The following is an 8230-nucleotide window of genomic DNA, read 5'->3' on the forward strand; positions in this document are numbered from 1 at the left end:
TCTTAGTTAATTGCTCAAAAAGGCAAACCACATAACATCGCAGAAGAGTTAATATTGCCAGCAATAAATGAAGTAATAACTACCGTGCTCCATAAACCGGCCGCAGATATTATCCGAAAAATTTCTTTGAGTAATAATTCTGTGCAAAGACGAATTCATGAAATGGCTGAAAACATTGAAGAATCATTGTGCGATCACCTGAGGACAAGCCAATTCTCAATTCAGCTCGATGAGTCCACTTTACCAACTAATGAAGCATTGTTGTTGTTTTACGTGAGGTTTATTAAAGATGAGAAAAAATGTAAAGAACTATTATTTGCTAGAAATTTAGAGACAGATACAAAAGGCGAAACCATATTCAATATATTGGAAAAGTTTTGCGATGAGAAAGAGATTCCTTTGAAAAATATTATTTCAGTTGCTACGGATGGCGCTCCGGCTATGATAGGGTGCCATAGAGGCTTAATAGCGCACTTAAAAAATAAAATTCCAGATGTCCTTGGTGTACATTGCGTTATTCATAGACAACATTTAGTTGCTAGAAACTTAAGTGAAAAACTATTTCAATCACTGCAATATGTCATCAAAGCAGTCAATAAAATCCGCAACAGCTCTTTGAATAATAGATTATTTCATCAGTTTTGTGTTACTAATGACGAGGATTTCAATCGTTTGTTGTTTCATACTGAAGTTCGTTGGCTATCAAGAGGCAATTGTCTGACTCGATTCTACAATCTGTATAGAGTTCTTGGAAACTTAAGTTACAGAATTTCAAGACAAGCTCATAACAGTAAAGAATGATATAGCTTACATGACAGACCTGTATAAATTGTTCAACGACATGAATCTCCAACTGCAAGGCGATAAACTAAATTTAATTAAAAAAAAAACGTCGTTGCTGCTTTCGCAGCCAAACTGCTTCTACACAAAAAGAATCTGGGCAGACGTGAGTTTCACAATTTTCCGAATTTATCAGTATCATGCAGTAACGACGAATTGTTTGCCTACTGCCAACATTTGGAAAACCTCCACATTGACTTCACCGAACGATACCAGGACATTTTGAACTTGGAAATACCAGACTGGGTGTTGGATCAGTTTTCAAATGTCAACACAGCAATGTCACCTCAGCTGGAAGAAGAACTTATAGAATTGACGACAAACGAGGAAATAAAAATCAAGTTCAAAAATGGTTACCAAGAATTTTGGCTACAAAAAGCGATCTCGTAATTGTACCCTGGATTGTGGTCTATCGTTCAACGATTCTTGATAGCATTCCCATCGTCATATTTGTGTGAACGTGGATTTAGTGCTGTGACAACACTGCTTACTAAAAATAGAAACCGTTTGCTTGTTACCGAACGTGGCGACTTGCGACTGTTCTTGAGTAAATTGGAACCTGATATTAACAAACTTATTAAACAGCATCAGATTCATCCTTCACATTAGTTTTTATATATGGATCGATTATTTTAGTTTTATTTTTAATAAGAGAATATCTGTTTTAATACTACAAAGTTGTGTTTCAATAACCATTCTTATTAGCAGGTGGAGCCCGTAAGAATTAACTTGAGACCTAAGCGCCTTTGTATGTTACCTACTGCGCTCAGGTTTCAAGCTGCTGGTTATAGTAAAAGTTTCGTTTAGAATTCTCCGTTAATATACATATATAGGTCACAATAATTAATTTGAAGTTATAGTGGTTTTTAAATAGGTGAAAAAATGGGGGCGCTAAAAAAATATTTATTCCCAAAGTGGGCGGTAGACAAAATAAGTTTTGGAACCATTGGTCTAAATGAATACTAGAATTTTTGAACAATTTAAAGATCCAAGTATTTTCTTCAAAGAGTTCTTACCAAAATATTGATTTAGTCACTTTCTCATATTTGCAGTTGGTGTGCCCGTTTTTAAACAACGCTGAAAATTCTCATGTTTGATCAGGTTGCCATGAAGATTTTCCTTTACATATTAATTGGTTGTTGAAGGTTTTGGGACATCTATTTTTGTGACATCAAAAAATATGAATTAAATCCTAAGTTGTAAACTAAAAATTTTGGTTTCTTAGTTTAACTTTTAATATTCTTCCATTATCAATATTAGTCCACATGAATGACTTACTATTAATTTGTATATTTCTGATGATTCACTTTGAATTTGAGGTAGTTCTGCTTTTATGACTAATTTATTGTCCACAATTAATCCGTGTGTTTTCATCACATTATAAGTTAAGAAACGTTTAGTTAATTTTAATAAAAAAAATGATTTCCGGGAGCTATGCTCCTTTATTGAATTCCGCTTAAGAACTAAAATTTGCAATTATTTATACTTAACTCTAGACCTATGTTTGCCGCTGCAACGAGTACGGAGTTTGCTGACGCTGCGCTTCCCACAGGTTGCCACTACAAGTGTCGCACTCTCGGCGATTTAGTGGTGTCATATTATATTACTTTGTATCATATGTTTTTTAGTTTTAATCTCATCATATTTATTCTAGAAAGGTATAGTCAAATTTTCAACTCGCCACTCCCACCCGTTTGAGCGCTACAGAATGTTGCCTGTGAGCACGTTGGGCAATGGTGGTATAAAATTTATTAAAATTTTTTTTTCTAATCGCATTTTATTTTAATTAATGGGGGAAAATTAGGTATGAAAAGTCAAAAAACAGTTTTTATTGTTATTGCAGCAAAGATGGACCTTACATTTAAGGCATTTGGACATTAGAGTTCCTGTCTTGCACAACCTGCAGCGCCCTTTTTCACCGAATACTACCCAATGTTCCGTCTTGTCATATCGTTTCGTTTCTGAAGGGTTCGGCTGGAATCTGTACTTTTTCGTGTTATACGACGACACACTGCTCGGTGGAGAGTTTGTATCGCTATCATTCCTCTCTGCGTTGGACGGTCTGCCTCGCGTTCTTTGCATAGAAACTGCAGAAGACGTAGATTGCAAAAGGGCATCAGCAATTTCCAGTTGAAATTTTATTATAAAAAATTCGTGTATACCACTTCCTTGAGCGGTGGTTAACTTTGTAAAGTTCCATCAACATGTCCGCTAGATCCACACCTCCCATGCCTTTGTTGTAGTTAGCAACCATCGCAGGTCTTTGGACATCTACGTGTGTTTTTTCTTTTAGGTTCCAACGTTTGCAAATGCCAACTGGTTGATGATTTATATGCGATGATATAAGTCAGATCGGCTTATTGTCAAAGCACTTTACACATACAATGTTATGATTGGTTTCACATTTCATGTCATAAGATCCTCTTCCACGTTTTTTGAGTTCCGCTTCTGAAATTAACTGGCAGTTGCTTATTCGAATTTTACGTATAGTACCAGTGGCGAATATGCCCATTTCCTTCAATGCAATCAGAAGGCTTACTGATGTAAACCAGTTATCAAAATAAAGTTTAAAGTTCTTGTGTTTGGGAATAGTTTTCGCTAAATAGAGAACTATATCCGAGGAAAGTCCCAATCCATATGATTGACAGGTGCCTTCACCAACAAGCAGCGTGAAATCATATACAAGTCCAGACGTTCCAGCACGCGTAAACATTTTTAACCCCCATTTGTGAGGCTTAGCTGGATTGTATTGTTTGTTCGTTGATCGTCCTGTAAGCAAAAGTATTAACAAAAATACAACACATGTGTAAGTACATACCTTTGAACGTAATTATTTGCTCATCAACGCTTTGATGTTCTTCTTGAGGGAGTTTATTGAAGTTTTCTCTGATGATATCGAGCAGTGGACGTATCTTGTGTAGCTTGTCATAATTTAAATCTTCTTTTTTATCATCTGGTTCTGTGATTTTTGTCATTCAACGAGTGCCGACGAACGCGAACAGTAAAGATAATTTAAATTTTTTTTTTTGCCAAAATGTTACAACTAAGCGAAAAAACATCAAGATAAGGAAAAAATTTAAAAGGTCAAAAAAAAACTGACACATACGAACGCCAAACCCTTTAAAGGGGTTTTATTATACTGACCTAGTACCAGAGGAGGAAGTCCTCTGATCGGCATTCACTTGGGAGTGGCCAGAAACGATTCTTTTACATATGGCTCAAGCAGCTCACGACTTCCGTCTTTGATCAAGTATCCTCTGGGTAGTGATGGCAAATTTTTTTTTTAATCGATTAAATAATCAAATGATTAATTGCAAGATATAAAAATATAATTGCAATTAATGTAAAAAAATCGATTAATCGATTAATTCCAATTTTTTCAAATAATACTAAATTGCATAAAGATCAATACCAAGTTTCAGCGCCGAATCTTGTATTATAATGCTCTACCACAGAGTCCCAGAAACATCCTAAAAGAGAAAATGGCCTGTATTTGAAGTTAAGTAGCACAATGACATTAAATTTTTCAAAATATGTAGGGCAATCTTAAAGTAAAACAATTGCCTCTTGCTTAAAAGACTATGTTTTGCAACTTTGCGTAAATTTAAAACCAATAAAATATAGGAGACTATGTTCTTATTTCAGACATTCAAATTATGTTGGTATATACACAAAAATAAAAACGGAAATAAAATTAAAATAGCGTATTAAAAATTCATTTGTCTTAGCATACTTGTAAATGAAAATATATTCATTGAAGTCAAGAAAATTTATTCTCTGTTCAACCAAGTTTGAAGAAAAAGCAATTTCGATAAACATTTTGTTGCCAACGACTGCGTTTTTCGGTTGCAGTTGCACCCGCTTTTGAGAAAAGCCGCTCAGTTGGTACTGAGGTACCAAGTAGATGACAATACTTTTTTGAAAGTCCGTACAGTTTTGGTAAACGGTTCTCATTTCTTCCCAAGCATCAATAGTGTTTCGACTTAGTTCTAATACCTGACAATTCAAATAAAAGCTCAATTTATCTTGTGGAGATGTAAAATTTTTTTCTTCCTCCTTCTTTTGTGCACTAGAGTTTTGTGAGGAGAGGTCAAACCCATTCTCTAGCGATTCCACTGACGACTCGCTGGCCGTTTCCATAGTATCATCTGCAACTGTTATTTCAGTACGTAAAAACTTTATAACTGGGGACAACGCTAATGGGTCTTTGAAATGAATTATTTTGAATCTCGGGTCGAGTAATGTTGATGCAGCTAGCAAACAGGAATGTTCGATGAAGTTGACATTAACCGTATGTAGTTATTGCTTATTTTATTAAAAACTTTCCACACTTCGCTTGTAACTGGCGCCATTTCTCTTCAAACAACTGAACGTAAAATGCGTTTGACTTAACTGTAAATGCAGTGTTACCAGACATTCATTTGTTGATATTACGCTACGTTGACATATTAGAATTTAACTATGTTTACACCGTTTCCAGTCATTAATGACTGATGCAACCAATTTCGACCCTTGTACGCTAACTTAGATGAACATAAAATGTATTATATTTCAAAATGCTGTTTGCGATTATTTTGCAATTACTCGAGTAGTAGTCGAGTAATTAGAAAAGGTGTTTCGATGCAATTAAATCGTAAATTGAATGAAAATAGTCGATTAATTTAATCAAATGATTAATCGTTTATCCCGGTGGATGAACGTCTAGCCACAATTCGCATTAAAGCGATTTTCTTCCACATATCGCTGATTCGCGCCCACGCCCCGACAGTAGAGAAGGATGATGTGACCAAAGATGCCTTCTATGAGCGCACCTATGAGAGCTGCCCCCGCAACAATATCAAAATGGAGCTTAGCGACCTTAACGCCAGGGTGGACAAAGAAGGTATATCTGGCTAAACGGTCTGTAAATTCAGCCTCCACGACGAAACATCCCTCAATGGATGGAGGCTGATCGACTTTGCCGGTACTCGAAATATGGTTATCTGTAGTAGTAGATTCCAGCATAAGAAAATTCATCAAGCCACCTGGCTGTCTCCGGATCGAAAAATCACCAACCAGATCGATCATGTTGTACTAGCCGAAGACATATCTCTAGAGCAGCGGATACGACGTCGAGTGCCGTGTCGCAACGAACAGACAGCCTACCTCGCAACGTTACGATCGACCACTACACGATTGGGATGGGATAAATACCAAGAGTTGAAGAGGTAAGCGAAACGCATTTGTAGACAGAAAAAGAGAGAGGCCGAAATGCGTGAGTATAAAGAGCTTGACTAGCTGGCCGATTACCCATTTCGGGGTAATCTTCGAAAAAATGCGTCGCCTAACAGAAGGTTTCAAGACTTGAGCATACTCTTGTAGTACCCCAAAGATAATCTAGTGACCGATGCCCAAAGCAAAATAAAATTATGGAGTGAACACTTCTCCAGCCTGCTGAATAGCAGTGAAATTACAACGCCAGGAGAAGGTGAACCCGATTCCCCAATCGATGACGATGGAGCATATGTTCCATTGCCCGACCATGAAGAAGTTTGAATAGCAATTACCCGCCTGAAGAACAAAGCGGCGGAGGCCGATGGAATGCCGGCCAAGCTATTCAAACACGGCGGCGAAGAACTGATAAGGAGAATGCATCAGCTTCTTTGTAAAATATGGTCGAACGAAAGCATGCCCAACGATTGGAATTTGAGTGTGCTCTTCCCAGTCCATAAAAAGGGAGACACCACAATCTGCGCCAACAACCATGGAATAAGCCTCTTAAACATCGCATATAAGGTTCCATCGAGCGTATTGTGTGAAAGATTAAAGCCCACCGTCAACAAACTGATTGAACCTTATCAGTGCGGCTTTAGACCTGACAAATCAACAACCGACCAGATATTCACCATGCACCAAATCTTGGAAAAGACCCGTGAAAGGAAAATCGAGACACACCACCTCTTCGTCGATTTCAAAGCTACTTTCGACAGTACGAAAAGGAGCTGCCTTTATGCCGCGATTTCTGAATTTGGTATCCCCGCAAAACTAATATGGCTGTGAAAACTGAAGTTGAGCAACACCAAAAGCTCCGTCAGGATCGGGAAGGACCTCTGCGAGCCGTTCGATACCAAACGAGGTTTCAGGCAAGGCGACTCCCAATCGTGAGACTTCTTCAACCTGCTGCTGGAGAAAATAATGAGAGCTGCAGAACTTAATCGCAGGTACAACCTTTTATAAGAGTGTTGAGTGTTTTGCTGTCTCTAGACTGGATAAGGAAGCAAAGCAAATGGGTCTGGCAGTGAACGAGGACAAGACGATATATCTCATGTCATCAAACAAACAGTTGTCGTACTCGCGACTTGGCTCACACGTCACTGTTGACAATCATAACTTCGAAGCTATAGATAATTTCGCCTACCTTGGAACAAGCATTAACAGCAACAACAATGTCAGCCTCGAAATACAAGTGAGAATAACTCTTGCCAAGAGGTGCTACTTTGGTAGCCTACTTGAGTAGGCAATTGAGAAGTAAAGTCCTCTCTCGAGGAACAAAAACTAAACTTTATAAGTCACTCATAATTCCAGTCCTGCTCTATGGTGCATAGGCTCGGACGATGATAACAACTGATGAGTCGACGTTGCGAGTTTTCGAGAGAAAAGTTCTGCGAAAGATTTATGGTCCTTTGGGTGTTGGCCACGGCTAATATCGCATTTGATGGAACGATGAGCTGTACGAGATATACGACAGCATTGGCATAGTTCAGCGAATTAAAGACAGCGGCTGTGCTGGCTAGGTTATGTTTTCCGAATGGACGAAAACACTCCAGCTCGGAAATTATTCGATGTAGTACCCGCCAGGAGAAGCAGAGGAAGAGGAAGAGAAAGACCTCCGCTCCATTGGAAGGACCAGGTGGAGAAGGACCTGGCTTCGCTTGGAATATCCAATTGGCGCCACCTTGCGAAAAGAAGAAACGACTGGCTCGCGGTTGTTAACTCGGTTATAATCGCGTAAGCGGTGTCTACGCCAGTAAAAAAGAAGAGGAAGTATATTCCGTCTGATCCTTTGATGTTAACACTATTCTTGCTGAGGCGTTTGTTTTGACTTCTGGTAATTGACGTCCTGCATCTCTTTTGGTAGTCTCTTCGAATCGCTTTAAGGTGGAGTCATCTTCTTGTATAACTTAATTACTTTATATGTCTTCAATTTCTTCATTGAAATCTTATTTGCTTTTAGATTTTGAACATCAAGAAAAAAAATCTAAACACTTTACACTAAACACTCGTTGTCGATCATTATTTCCATATCTATGTCATCCATTTTTTTTTCTGAGGTTTTTAATTTTCCCTATGAACATCGAAGTTTTTAGATCTAAAAAATGCGAAATTCTTGAAAAAATCGGGTTTAGAGCCC

General features: G+C 38.0%; 1 pseudogene; it reads right to left on the reverse strand.

Annotated features, from left to right (window-relative positions):
* Positions 1-3575: 3575 nt before the first annotated feature.
* On the reverse strand, positions 3576-5257 carry LOC120781942 (annotated as a pseudogene).
* Between the last annotated feature and the right edge of the window lie 2973 nt (positions 5258-8230).

This window comes from Bactrocera tryoni, unplaced genomic scaffold (assembly GCF_016617805.1).
Source record: "Bactrocera tryoni isolate S06 unplaced genomic scaffold, CSIRO_BtryS06_freeze2 scaffold_76, whole genome shotgun sequence".
NCBI lineage: Eukaryota > Metazoa > Arthropoda > Insecta > Diptera > Tephritidae > Bactrocera > Bactrocera tryoni.